Raw genomic sequence first — 14,055 nt, forward strand, 5'->3', positions numbered from 1 at the left:
ACCTTAATATTTAACTCTGCCCTTTTAATTGGTTCTTGAGCCTATCTACAGGGTACTGCACAAAATGGGTACTCTAGATTAGCACTTGCAACTTGAAAATCTTGTAATACTGTTTAGACGTGTAGTGGATAGCTGCTGTGACAGCATAACTTGTCTAGATGCACAGCTTGGGTTTCCTGGGATAGCTCTGTTGAGTGAAAGCTGGACATTAAATCAATCAACCTGCCAAACAAGAACTAAGGATTACAACACTAAATAGACATTCACTGACAGGATGCAGCTTGGAATCTTGACAGAACTATCAAGAGTGAGATTCAATGCAAAGCCACTGCAAATACTATGCACCAATGATGAGGATGGAGTCCAAATGGAAAAAGTATATGACAAGGTACCAAGAAAGCTGATTTGGACAGTCCTGCAATGGTTTAAAGTCCCAGAAACAGTGGCTGAATTAGTGCAGACTATGTACACGGACCCAATGACACAAGTACGAACAGTGTTCAGACTCTCAGAGGGGTTCCCGGTGAGAGTGGGTGTGCATCAGGGTTCAGCTCTAAGCCCACCATTACTTATACTGGTGGTGGACTACATTAGCAAACAGATCAACAAATCTGTGGTATGCAAACTATGTGGCATTACAGACAGACACTGAATAAAAATGTCAGCAATTTGTATAGGAACAGAATGCAAAACTGAAGGCACACAAGATGAAACAGTACAGATAAGACAGTTGTAATGGCAGCAAATGGAGGAAATCAGAAGAAGCTGAAAAGGAAGATAGAAGGGGAAAAATAGTTCAATACATTAAGAGCCTTCAATTGTCTGGGAGGGGTAACTGAGGAGAAGGGAAGTCTGAATGATGAGGTCAAACCTAGAATCAGAGGGACTGCGGCCAACTGGCACAGTGTCAGAGGTAGTATGTAACAGAAGAGTGCCAAAGAAGCTGAAATGTAAGGTGTACAAAACCACCACTACTGTTGTGTGGTACAGAAACCTGTGCAGTGGAGGCAGAACAATTGAGGAAGCTAGAAGTGATGGAGATGAAGTGCCTGAAATTTTTTTTTTGTTTGTTTATGAAGTGGTTTGTCAGTTTTCTTTGGAGTTTGAGTTTGTGTGGCTTTGGTTGGAGGCATGGCAAACGGTTTCAATTCTAGTGTACCACTTTCTACCCAAGTTGTCACAGGAATGGAGGTTGGTTCTGAAATGGAAAGATTGTCTTGCCTTATAAACGAATTAACCAACAAAGTGAAAGTTTTAACAGAGGTTGCAAATAATTCTTAAAGGGATGGAGTAGTCCTTGTTTTGAGGGAGAATTATCTACAAGCAGCATCTTCTTTCAATCCAGTTTTGAATAATGACGAGTTGGTGAATCTGGCAGGAAATTCAGATAATTATAGGGGTGGTAAACTATAATTAAGTGACTGGCTTCAACCCCCCCAGCATTTACAAGTAAATCATTCGAGTTCTACAGTCAGTAATACCTTGGTTAATAACACTGCTACTATTAATGAGAATCTAAAAGGTTTAGATTATAAATCCTTTAAATTAAAGAAGTTACAGTTGGAAATTTTATATTTTCGTGAATGTTTACAGCGTCACCAGGTCCCAAAGGGTTTAAGGTCCTGGCATTATCCTACAGGGCTGGTAGCAGATTGACCCTTTCGTCAAGAACTAGTCAAACTTTTTGACAAACGGGTTGGAACTGCTTGAGCTTTTTGTTAAACAGGAGATGGCTGATAATTTAATGACTGAGATGGATGTACTGGGTACACATTAAATGCGATTTAGATTTTGAAAGGTATAAATTTGACTATAATCCCGTTTTTCTGGACATTGATGGCTAAATGCAGAAATTATGGGCTATAAAGGTTAAAAACTTACCCGTGATTAGAATGACTATCAAAGGGGATTGGCGTATCCTAAACCACCCCCATCTCAACAATGGAACAGTCATAGTATCTCAGGGGAAACTCAATCAAGCTCAGAACTACACGACAACATCAGAATCCTGCCTCCCAATAGCGCAGAAGGAAGTCTGGATGAATATGAGAACCGGAAATGTAATAATGATGGTGGGGAGCTACAGAATGTGGCTCCCAATGACCTGCAATGAAGTGAAAGAATTAGAAATCAAAATTTTAGTCCTCAGGGTGATTACAATCCCCCAAACAACCAGAATAATCAAAATTTTAGAAGGAGTCAGAATAGCGGCCAACAGAACTTTGGTAGGAACAACAACTTAGGGAGAAACAACAACAGGCAGAGGAACTGTCTTCAGTAACAGATGAGGTACTTGTTTTTAACACTGCATTAACTGAATTGACTACTGAATATAGGGTTCCAAATGAAAGGGGAAATGATTGGTCCCTGAACATTGTAAAACATTCACACGGGGACTTTTTTAAATATTCAAGCTATGCAGTAAACAGTACCTTAGTAGACTTTTTGTCCAAAGGTTTGACTTTTTTGCCAAGTAAAAATTTTGATTTGAGCAGGACTTTGATTGACTTGAAACTGTACACTCATAAGTTGAACCTGAATCTGTTCTTTACCTACTAAATTACTTGCACACTATTCCTTCTCTACTGAATATTCCCCTTGTACTCCTTCCTCTTTTTACCTGCAACTTTAACCATCTAACCTAGATTGTCTCTCCTATCATTTTACAGTTCCACACTCCAGAAGCTCACTCCAGAAGCTCCCTCCCAACCTCAAAAACAAAAAAAGGAATACTCCTGCAATACCTCTGACATTTCCCTGGAGCTTGCCAGCTAGATTGAGCAATAGAACTTCTGTGAAGACTGCCCTAAAGTAAACTTTGTGAATGTAGGTAGCCTTAAACCAACTACTGTCTCTGTAACTACCTACTTAGTAACTCATATGCATTTGTCTAACTTCCCATGTAAGTAATTCAGCAGCCTACCGTGGACCAAACAAAAATACTCTCCCCTCCCAGGTCAACATAGTCCTAGATATTTTCACAGTGAAAGTTTAGGTGACCCGCACACCTTTCCTGCCTGCTTTCTTCATTTTTACCACTAGGTGGAAGCACCTACCAATCAAAAGACAGTACAACTTTAATATTACTTTGGCTTCTCTCCTATGAAGCTGACTAAATAGCTTAAGAGCCAGTATTTTTTACTGTCAACAATCTGGTAATTTACCCCCTGTACAACATACAATAATTAAATTAAAACATCATTTTCATTCCTGAAAATTATTTCTCCTTATTTGGTTTTTCATCTACTATACCTGCTTACCTTTCTATCTCATCGGCAGTGGCTGATACTTTTTTGCTGCTGATTTTCTTTTTTTGTTCTTCCCCGCACCGTTCACCCTGCAGGCTCACTCTGCTCCCCTACCCTACCCCTAAATCTCACCCACCCCCACTACCTCTAGATTTATACCCACATAGCCACTCCTACTTCCTCTCCAACTACTAAACTCCACCCCTTCTTCTTCCTATCCCTTCCCCATCACACCAGCCATTCACCACATATCTCCCTTCCTCCTTACTCAACACCATATATTGCTTATCAAAACCTCAACATGCTTGCAAAATATTCATCCTTCTCAATTCAACTATTACTTCTTCTGAACCTAACCTACATCTACTACCATACCCAGCCTAACCCCATAACTCACATCCCACTCTTACACACAACCTGCTCACTCCATACATCACACTCCTACTCATTCATCTCAATATCTCCTGCACTATATCCCATCAACCACAATCTATGTTTTCATTACAAACTAATCTCTCCTTATAAAACCTCAACACCCACTCTACCCTCCATATCCCTCACAAATCTTTCAACATACATCACTCAAGCAAAACAATACAAACACCTCTACTACATAATTCAACCTCTAACATCCATACTTTTATCTGGAGATATACACCCTAACCCAGGCCCAAACACCTCCTCCTCAACATCTAAATCCATCCTACTAGCATCTCTTAATGCATATAGCTTAGCTAAAAAAATTCCAAACCTACATGCCTGGCTACTCCACAACAAACCAGCCATCCTAGCCATATCTGAAACCTGGCTAAAATCTCATATAAAAGATGCAGAGACAGTACCACCTAATTACTCCATCATCAGAACAGACAGAGACCAAAATACGGTGGTGGAGTAGCTCTACTCTACTCATCCTCTCCATGCGTTAATCCCTATAATAAAGCCATTCCCCAGTTCGCCAACACAGAATTAATACTACCTCGGTTTCAGTTAAACAAACACAACCATATATGCATAGCCTCCCTTTACATTCCCCCTAGAGACAATATCTCAGTACTTGAAGATATCCTCTCCTGGCTTTCTACTAATATCTCTAATGAAACTATTATCATGGGAGACACCAACATTAATTGGTCCTCCATTCAGTCCCCTGCACACTCCCTAAACATCAACCTGTATAACTACTCTCAACTCATCAACTCCACAACTAGGCTCTCTAAAGACGTCACCAGTGGCAGCATCCTAGAATGGATCCTAGTCTCTCACCCCCACTACTACCCTGATAGTGGAACTCTTCCTGACTCCCTCAGCGACCACCTTCCCATCTTCGCTAGGCATCTTCCTTCTCCCTTACAAGTTACTTATAATTACATCACTACCTGATGCCAAAGAAACTTCAACCCAGAAGCCTTCTCTGACTCCCTAAAATCACTTAACTGGTACCCCCTAAAAACTCTACCCCTGGAAAATGCAATCGCACACTTTAATGCTACTTTCCTAAATCTTCTAGATACTCATGCTCCCTTAAAAACCAAAAGAATAAAAAACAAAACCACCTCCTGGCTAACAGAAAACACACTAACTACCATGCGACTTAGAGACAAAGCCTGGGCACATTACCAAAGGAACAAATCTACCTCTACCCTCAATGAGTACAAAACTTTTCGTAACTCAGTTAAAAAGCTTATCAAAGCAGACCGTCAAAACTACTTCTCCTTACTTCAAAGCAACCATAAAACCAACCCACAAAAGTTCTGGAGAGGTATAACTACCATCTTAAAACCTGGTACAACTGAAAACCCAATCCCTTCCCCAAATGTACAAGACATTGATCTTGCCATCCAATTCAACTATTTTTTCATAGACTCTATTTCCAAACTAACCTCTTCCTTCTCTAATAACAATCCACCTCCTACTTCCACTTCTCCTCACCCATCATCCCCTCCATCTTCATTCTCTCATTCCCCATCCTCTCAACCCCCTCCATTCCCCATTAAACCTATCCCTACTTCTACCATAAAAAAAACTCCTGCAGAAGCTAAAACCATGCGCCAATGCCTCTGATAACATTCCCTCATACTTCCTCAGTATAGCTGTCGAAGCCATTGCCCTCCCAATCAGTATCCTAATCAACCGCTCTATCCAAGAAGGTCTTGTTCCACAACTCTGGAAAAAAACTTTCATCATTCCCCTGCACAAAGGAGGCAACAATGCTAATATTACCAACTTCCGGCCCATTGCCATCCTCTCTCCCATTTCAAAAATCCTAGAGAAATGTATCCATCTTCAACTCCTTCCCTATCTCTCAGACAATAACCTATTAACTCCTACCCAACACGGATTCAGATCCAATCATAGCACCTTGACTGCCCTCCTATCCTTCCTTGAAACTGTGAATAAAGCTAGAGATTCTGGCTTCACAGTATCTACCATCCTACTCGATCTCTCTAAGGCCTTTGACACTATCTCTCATAACCTACTCTGTCTAACCTAAACCTATCACCTTCATCTCTCAATTGGTTCACCAGCTATCTCTCCAACAGGCAACAAGCTGTCAAGTGGAAAAAAGCCACCTCCTCCTTCCTCAACACCCCCACAGGTGTCCCACAGGGTTCTGTATTAGGCCCCCTCCTCTCCAATATATTCATTAATGATTTTTTCCGCTCAATCCCTTATGCTAACATTATTCAATATGCAGATGATTCTACAATCATCTGTGCTGCCTCATCCACCCCAGCTCTCTTAAAGCTGACTTAAGATGCCTTCTCTACCACAGAACAGTGGATGAAAGACAACCATCTAGCACTCAATGCAGCTAAAACAAAACTTATGATATTTACCCCCTCTAAAACCAATATCATTGATAGAAAACTATTCTCCATCACCAGCCAAAATAATACACCTCTTGAACTGGTATCTGAAACCAAATTACTAGGTATCCAAATCAATGGCAAGCTTAAATTCACTTCCCATCTACTACTAAACATAAAAAAAACACCAAAAACTTGGCATGCTCTACCGACACAATCGATTCCTCACATCAGCTACTAAGCTCACTCTCTCTACTACATTTCTCTTACCCTTCCTTCTTTATGGTGCCCCAGTTTTAACAAACCTACAATCATCTCTCAAAACAAAACTGTCCTCTTGTTATAATAAAATAGCCAGATTCGCCACTAGCAACAAATCATCAACCCATCATTGTGCACCTCTCCACAAACTAAACTGGCTAGAGCTTCCCAACTACCTCTCCTATACTCAGCTCACCTATGCATACAAACTCATTTTTCAGCCATCTCTCTGTCCCTCCCTCTCTACTACCTTTAAAATGCACCACACACAAAGACTTCTCAGATCTACCAATCAAAACCTAATAGAAGTTTACAGACCCCTTCGCCGCCCCAGGACAAAACCTCCTGTCCTTTTCCCTAGCATGCCTATGGAACTCCCTCCCTCCCTCCATTCGTACCACCACTAGCCTCCCATCCTTTAAAAAATCGCTCAACTCACATCTAACATCCACATGGGAATGCTCCTGCTCCCACTCCTCATAACCTACTCCCCACTTCCTACAGTCTTCCACCTCATAAATTCCAGATAGCAAATTCATATTTGCTTCTAGTAAAAAACTTCTTATTTGCATCTAGCAAATTCTAAGCCTACTGCATCTAACTACTTATTCTTAATCCTACTAGAACAATGTTCTCCTTCTAAAAAAAAAAAAATATTTTTGATTGTAACCTCAGTATTTTTTGTTCTGTCTTATAACCAGAAATTGTTAAACTGTTAATCACTCTAATCTTTTTGTAATCTGTGTGTGGAGCTTTTCTTCCCAAGACTCCATTGAAAACAGGTTCTTTTGGCCCAATGGAATATCCTGGTTTACCAACTGCAAATAAATAAAATAAATACAACAAAATAATTGTGAAATTTCTAAATTCAGTGTTCCAAGTATTTTTAATCCACCACTGAACCCAATATTAAATTAATTTGAGCATATTTGTGAAATAGATTTAAGGAATATTGATAGAGGAATTGTATTAATGTTCAACCTGCTGAATGGGAAATGTTAGAAAATTTAAGAAAAAGTGGATTCCGGGTTTCCAAACCCTATAAGGGTGGAGTGACTTTTGTTTATGAACATTTTTGATTATAATGAGAGAATGCTCAATATGTTAAACACTGACACACATATTTTGGTTTCCTTGAATGAACTGAACCAAACGTATAGGAGAATTAACATTTACTTGAATGACTTGTTTATTGAGAATTATATTGACCTTGATTTACTTAATTATTTCTCTATGCCAGCCCCTCAGATTCCAGTTATTTACGGGATTCCGAAAGTTCACAAAAATTTGGTAAATCCCCCTTTCCAGCCAATTGTGAATGGTAGGAAATCTATTACGTACCCTTGCTAAGTTTGTAAATAATTTTTTGGAGAAGTATGTAGTGAAGGAACCTTATATTTGTAAAGACTCGTGGTCCTTTTTGGAGAACATCAATAGTTTGAATTCAGAACCTGATTTTAACTTTGCTACTATATATGTGCAGGACCTTTATACTGTAATTCTGCAAGATCTAGGAATTGAATGGATGAGCCTACTTTTAGCTAAGAAGGTGTGTTAGTAACACTAATGTTTCCCTTATACAAGAATCATTGGATATTATTTTGAGCAATAATTTCTTCTTGTTTGAGGGTAAATATTATTTGCCATGGGCTCCTCAGTAGGAGCCAGTTTGGCTAATTTAGTTATGGCATACTGGGAGAGCGAATTTCTATTTAATAATAATCTCTTTATTCGGCACATTTTTTACTACACCATATTTTTGGATGATATTTTTCTTATATTTAAGGGTGGACATAATTTATTTGTTAAATTTATTGAATATTGTAATAGAACAACAGAATTTCGAACATTCACCCACACATTCAATACAGAGAGGATAGCATTTTTAGATGAGGACTTGTCTAAGGATAGACAGAACAGATGTTATAAAGGGAAGATCTATAGACTGGAGATCTATTCAAACTCCTTTTTGCACTTTACTAGTGCTCACCCTTGGTATCAGAAAAAAATTGTTTGTGAAGGGACAGATCATAAGAGCAGCCAGAATGTGCACTACTAATTTTGATTTCATGACTGAATGTGACCTGTTAATCCAAATGTTTTTGAAGAGAGGCTACCCGGCACCATTACTCAAAGAATTGGTGAATGAAGTTCAAATGAAAAGGAAATGTAGGTTATTTCAAAGCTATCTTGGGGGGGGGGGTGGACAATGTATGATGGAAAATGGGGGTACAGTGAGTGATGATATCCAACAAAGTGAAATAGTAAATTATCCCTTGACTTTTATAACCCCTTTGCCCACACACCCATTCCTCCCTCCCTGCAGTGTGGACACAACTGCATCCCTCCCTCTCTACTGCGCAAGCTGCTAATTAAACTTGGTTCGCCTAGATTGTCGTCATAGCTTTCTCTCTCTCTATGCCACTGGAGTGGCATCTTCTGACTACTAAATTGGATTGTGGTAGCTTTAAGAGACCCAAAGATGGGAAGTAATTAAGTGTAAACTGTTGAACATTCTGCAACTCCCTTAGGGTGGCTGCATGAATGAGGCAGTTGTCCAGTTAAGGGTACAGTTAAATGACCTTCTGCAACTCCCTTAGGGAGGCTGCATGAATGAGGCAGTTGTCCAGTTAGGGGTACAGTTGAATGACCTTTGTTCTGCTGCAGGCAATCACTGCAGCCAGTCACTTTATAAAGAGCCTGGGTTCTGTAGACAAACCAAAGAGCAAGGAGATAAATTGTTAACGGGAATTTTATACTGTTAATTTATGGGTATGTGAAGGATAGAATTCTTTAGGTCATGGTCAGCATGCAAACATATGTCAAGAGAAGTAGTAGAGGGCTTTTCAATGTTAATGTAATAAATGTTGGGACTTTTAGAAATTTGTTCAACTTATGAAATCCAAGGTTGGCCTCTATGCTCCTTTTCTTGGAGCTAGGAATAGCTGAGTAGAAACATGTTCATCCTTATACTCCTTGTAAACTTTATGCCCCACTGTGACAATGTGGAAATCGGGTCTACTTAGTCGTTGTGGGCTGAAGAGATGCCCAGGGATTTTGGCTTGCTTAAAAAATGAAGATTGCATTGATCTCTTAAAAGCTGAAGTACCCATTTACCCTGAGTGATGACCTCCCACTGCTTCAAGAGGAGGAATAGATCACCACTCCTGTTGTGGAAAGGATGAGCTTAGATGAGTAAGAATAGCTTGTCTGTGGAGTCTTGGTCCCTGTGGCCCTCAGGTTTGCCTTTAAATTCTGCTTGCAATTTATTAATGTAGTGGCCTTTTTTTACCTTTTGGTTATGTCCCTCAGTCTTGCCTTGGATAACTGCCAATCTCTTTATGGGATTTCTTCTACAGTTAGGAGCTGAGGAATTAAAAATCTGTTTTATGGGACTGCATAGTCCATTTCTCCTTCCATCTCAAACAGCTTCTTTGCACAGTCTGCAAACAGAAGCTCATTACCTAGAGGGACATGTAGGAGTTCCATTTTAAGATGGTGTGGCAAGGGATGAGTGTTCAGTCCATCACATCTCCTCAGTGCCAAAAAAAAGGAAAGGATGAGCTTAGATGAGTAAGAATAGCTTGTCTGTGGAGTCTTGGTCCCTGTGGCCCTCAGGTTTACCTTTAAATTCTGCTTGCAATTTATTAATGTAGTGGCCTTTTTTTACCCTTTGGTTATGTCCCTCAGTCTTGCCTTGGATAACTGCCAATCTCTTTATGGGATTTCTTCTACAGTTAGGAGCTGAGGAATTAAAAATCTGTTTTATGGGACTGCATAGTCCATTTCTCCTTCCATCTCAAACAGCTTCTTTGCACAGTCTGCAAAGAGAAGCTCATTACCTAGAGGGACATGTAGGAGTTCCATTTTAAGATGGTGTGGCAAGGGATGAGTGTTCAGTCCATCAAATCTCCTCAGTGCCAAATCTGCAGCTTCTGCCCTATGTGATGGAGCCAGAGCATTATAACCTCATTTAATAGTGTGCTTAGCAACTTGGGCACAAATGCTGCATAAGTCTAGTACTTTCCCTTTCAGGTCATTTATCTCCTCAGCCTTCTCCTTTAGCTGGTATAGAAGGAACTGTTAGCATTTCAACATGTCTGCCTAGCAATTAAAGGCCATATAAGCCAGGTTAGCAGAAGTGGGTATTTTATTCCCAAATCTGGCTAGGATTTTGCTCAATTTGTCATTTGGGAGAGCATTTCTTATGGGATATATAATAGTTCCCTTGCTAGAAATCATGAACACAATCATTCACCAATTTTTTCTCTTTATATAAAGATACATGTGGGACTCACTGACCTGTAAAAATAGTCATGCATCCCGAAAACAGGGGTCTGAGAATCTGGCTCCCAGGATGGATTAGCAAAAAGCATCTCCTATATCTTTTAGAGAGAATGGCTATCAGCTTGAGTTGGGACATTCATAAGTTCTCTACATCTTATCTGGGTCTTGGACATGTCTTTAGCCTCACATATGAAGTTATCATTCACTTTATGACAATTTTTACAAATGAGACACACACTGTGACAGATGTACAAACTAAGGGGTCTTCAGTGTCAAACATGTACAGAACAGGGGGAAAACATCCAATCAGCATAGGCCAATTTTTACCTATCTGTGTGGTTGAGATATCAGAATCCTCATGGATTAAGAATTCCCTTTTTCCAAGAAGGGAATGCCAACACTGATTGTTCTTCCTAGATTGGCTACTTAATTCTCAGAAATTACATAAAATCTTAGGAAATCCTAAGTTCCAGTGAGAAAGCCTTTGGTGGTGAAAGAAGAGAGCCTGTGCAGCACAGGATGTGGCAAGCTTGTAGACATCCATTCTGGTTCAGACTGAGATGTCCTAAGTTTAGATGTGAGGACCACCTGGAGGATTCAGGTCATGGGGCAGGAGCCAAGAACTCAATCCAAGTACCACTGACATCCTTGTAAGCTAGATGAGGGGATACCACCACCCTCACCCTCACTAATGATAGCCTGTGCATCAAAACTGAAGCCTGTGGACAGATGGATTCAGCCTATATTTGACAGCATGGTGGCCTCCAGTGGCTTCAGTAGAAACAAACAAAGGGATTCACTGAATGAGGCCTTTGATCCTGTGGGCCTTCAGTCTCCCAGTGTCTCTTCTATATAGGGTGATTCTCAAGAGTACATTTTTGATGGGATGTCAGTAGATGTCTCTAATGCCATGATGGTCTGAGACTAGCTGCTTGGCTTCTGTGGTAAACAGTCCTGGACTTCACACTTACCTTGATTTGCCTCTAGTTAAACATGGCATGATAAGGACAAGAAGGACCATCATGCTCAACCCATACAGAGTACATAATGTGGAAAGCCTTATGAGGAATTTGCTTCCCAGCTCTACAACATAGTTAGCTTTTTCCTCAGAATCTGATATTTAGTCCCAATACCCGAAAGTTAAAATGGGCTGGCATGCAATTATAGAGAAAAAAAGATTAGAAATGTTCCTCATAGAGTAATTATCTAAACAAAACCCACACTGACAAAGAAAAAAATGCATTTATTTTGAGAAAGCTAAAGCAAGAAAGAACTGAAGATGGTGCTGTCTGATCACCTTCATACTACCATCATCCTGATATTCAAGTGCAAGGGTGCCCAACCAAGGCAGGTTAAGTGTGAAAGACTCTTGAAATCTGGGTGGCTGTCAGACCTTCTATTTGAGAAGCTCCCAAGTATCACAACTGAAACAGCAAATTATACAATAAGTATCTGGGACAAACAGTTCTCCCACTCTCCAGGTATATGGGACATGTACACCAGACCAAGGAGATGTGACAAAGCTGAAAGACCAGAAGCAGATACAAAAGGAAGTAAGGATTCTGCAACCAATGATGCAAGGTCATTACAATGCTTGATGTTTTATCTGATAAATGGAGGGAACACACTTGCATTTCATCAAGTCCAACAGGTAAAAATAATACAATGCAGAAATCCACTTCTGCACCTCCGAGGAAACCAGATTCTAGGGCCTTCTCAGGGGTAAGGAAGTGGCAGCACTTGAAGGAATTCAGCTCTGCCATGATAAATATAATCCTATCTAAAGGATATTTCTCCCAGTGGCTGCAAGCAAAGCAATGACCAAAACAAGGGTGACAAAAATAAGGTCCAAGAGCCAGCAGATTATCCGAATACTGAATACCACAAGAATCTTCTACTGTAACACACTTGTTGCCTCTGCCAGACAACAGAAGCAAAAGAAAGATTAAAATGAAGCTTTACCTTGGAAATATAAAAAGGCATTTACTACATCCAGAAAAAACATTCCAGTTTTTTGTATAAAAACATAGCTGACTAGTTCTGAATACAAAATTTAGACATATGGTGGCCTTCACAATCCTTGTGCTGGAATTCAGAAATACCAGCTGCACACATTGGAAGCTCTCTGAACCAGTCAGTGATAGTAGTATGCAAATGAAGTAACAATGAGATGTAAATGAGGAATGTGAAAAATCTGTGACTATCTAAATTAGGAGCTCTTCTCACCTGTGTGTGTTTCATATTTACTTTTCGCATTTGCACTGTGTGCAGAAGTGATATAAAAAGCAAAGGTGTATCTTGTTTATCCACTTTGCAATCAGTGGCAATGCTTGCATTTACAGCAACCTTAACTGTCTACCATATTGATGTGCTAATCTTGGTCACATCAAAACCAAGTGCACCCATCAGTGCTCACTGGCCAAGAAGGTAAAGATATGTGCAAAAGATGACATATCTGAACTTTGCTAATCAGGTTTAGAATAGACAGGGGCATAGTACAGGCATTGGTAATTTTATATGACTCAAAGACAGGGACTGTGGGATGAATTCTCTTCCTAAACCTCTGGATACCAAGGTATGAATAGCCCTCACTATTCTTGTCACAAGGACTTTTCAGTGATAGAGGCCTGTGAAATATGACTTTAGGACAAAGTGGTATTTCATAGGACTCTGTCTCGAGGAAGCTTCAGCAGTTCCTCAACATACTCTTGGATGTGGATCACTAAATCAATTTCCTCGTGCCATCACAGGACTGAGTTGGCACCATGTTTGCCTTATACAAGATGGCATGCTTTTCTGGGTGCTTGATGTGATAGACTACACCCATGTTGTCGGAAGGGCCCCATATGGACCACAATGAGAACAGTACTGGAATAGGAAGGGCTACCAGACCATCAATTGTCAGGTAGTGTGTGATGCATGGGGTGTCTCATTAATGTGCCAGCTCAGCATCCTGGCAGTGACCATGATTCCCATAACTGGTACACAAGGTCATTCAATTGCATCCTCCTGTATGACAGGATTCCTCATGGTCACCTGGTTGGCAAGTACAAGGTATTTTAATGTTCTAAACCAAAGGTATTTCTGTATCTGTAGCATGGTACAGGTACATCCTGAGTAATTACCACTCCTTTTTGTTGTGTGGCCCTCCTTGTTTTGTTTTATAGATGATGCAAACCAGCCATGAGGACCTTTGCTAATGAGACCAATCCATAACCTTCAGGGAGCTGCCCAGAGCATTTCAACACCTACTTGTCCCAGACATAGATGGTCATCGAGTGATTGATTGTTCTACTTCCACTGCCTGGACAAGTCTATGGTGCACCTTTGTATGACCCTGCTACTTGCATGCAGGATTTATACCACCTGCTGGCCTCTACATAGCATAATTTTCATCTGTTAGGTGCACGACAAACATAGCCAGGCATTGAAAGCAGCAGTGCAACTCC

Source organism: Protopterus annectens, chromosome 6.part0 (genome assembly GCF_019279795.1).
Source record: "Protopterus annectens isolate FY-2018-M chromosome 6.part0, PAN1.0, whole genome shotgun sequence".
Taxonomy (NCBI): domain Eukaryota; kingdom Metazoa; phylum Chordata; order Ceratodontiformes; family Protopteridae; genus Protopterus; species Protopterus annectens.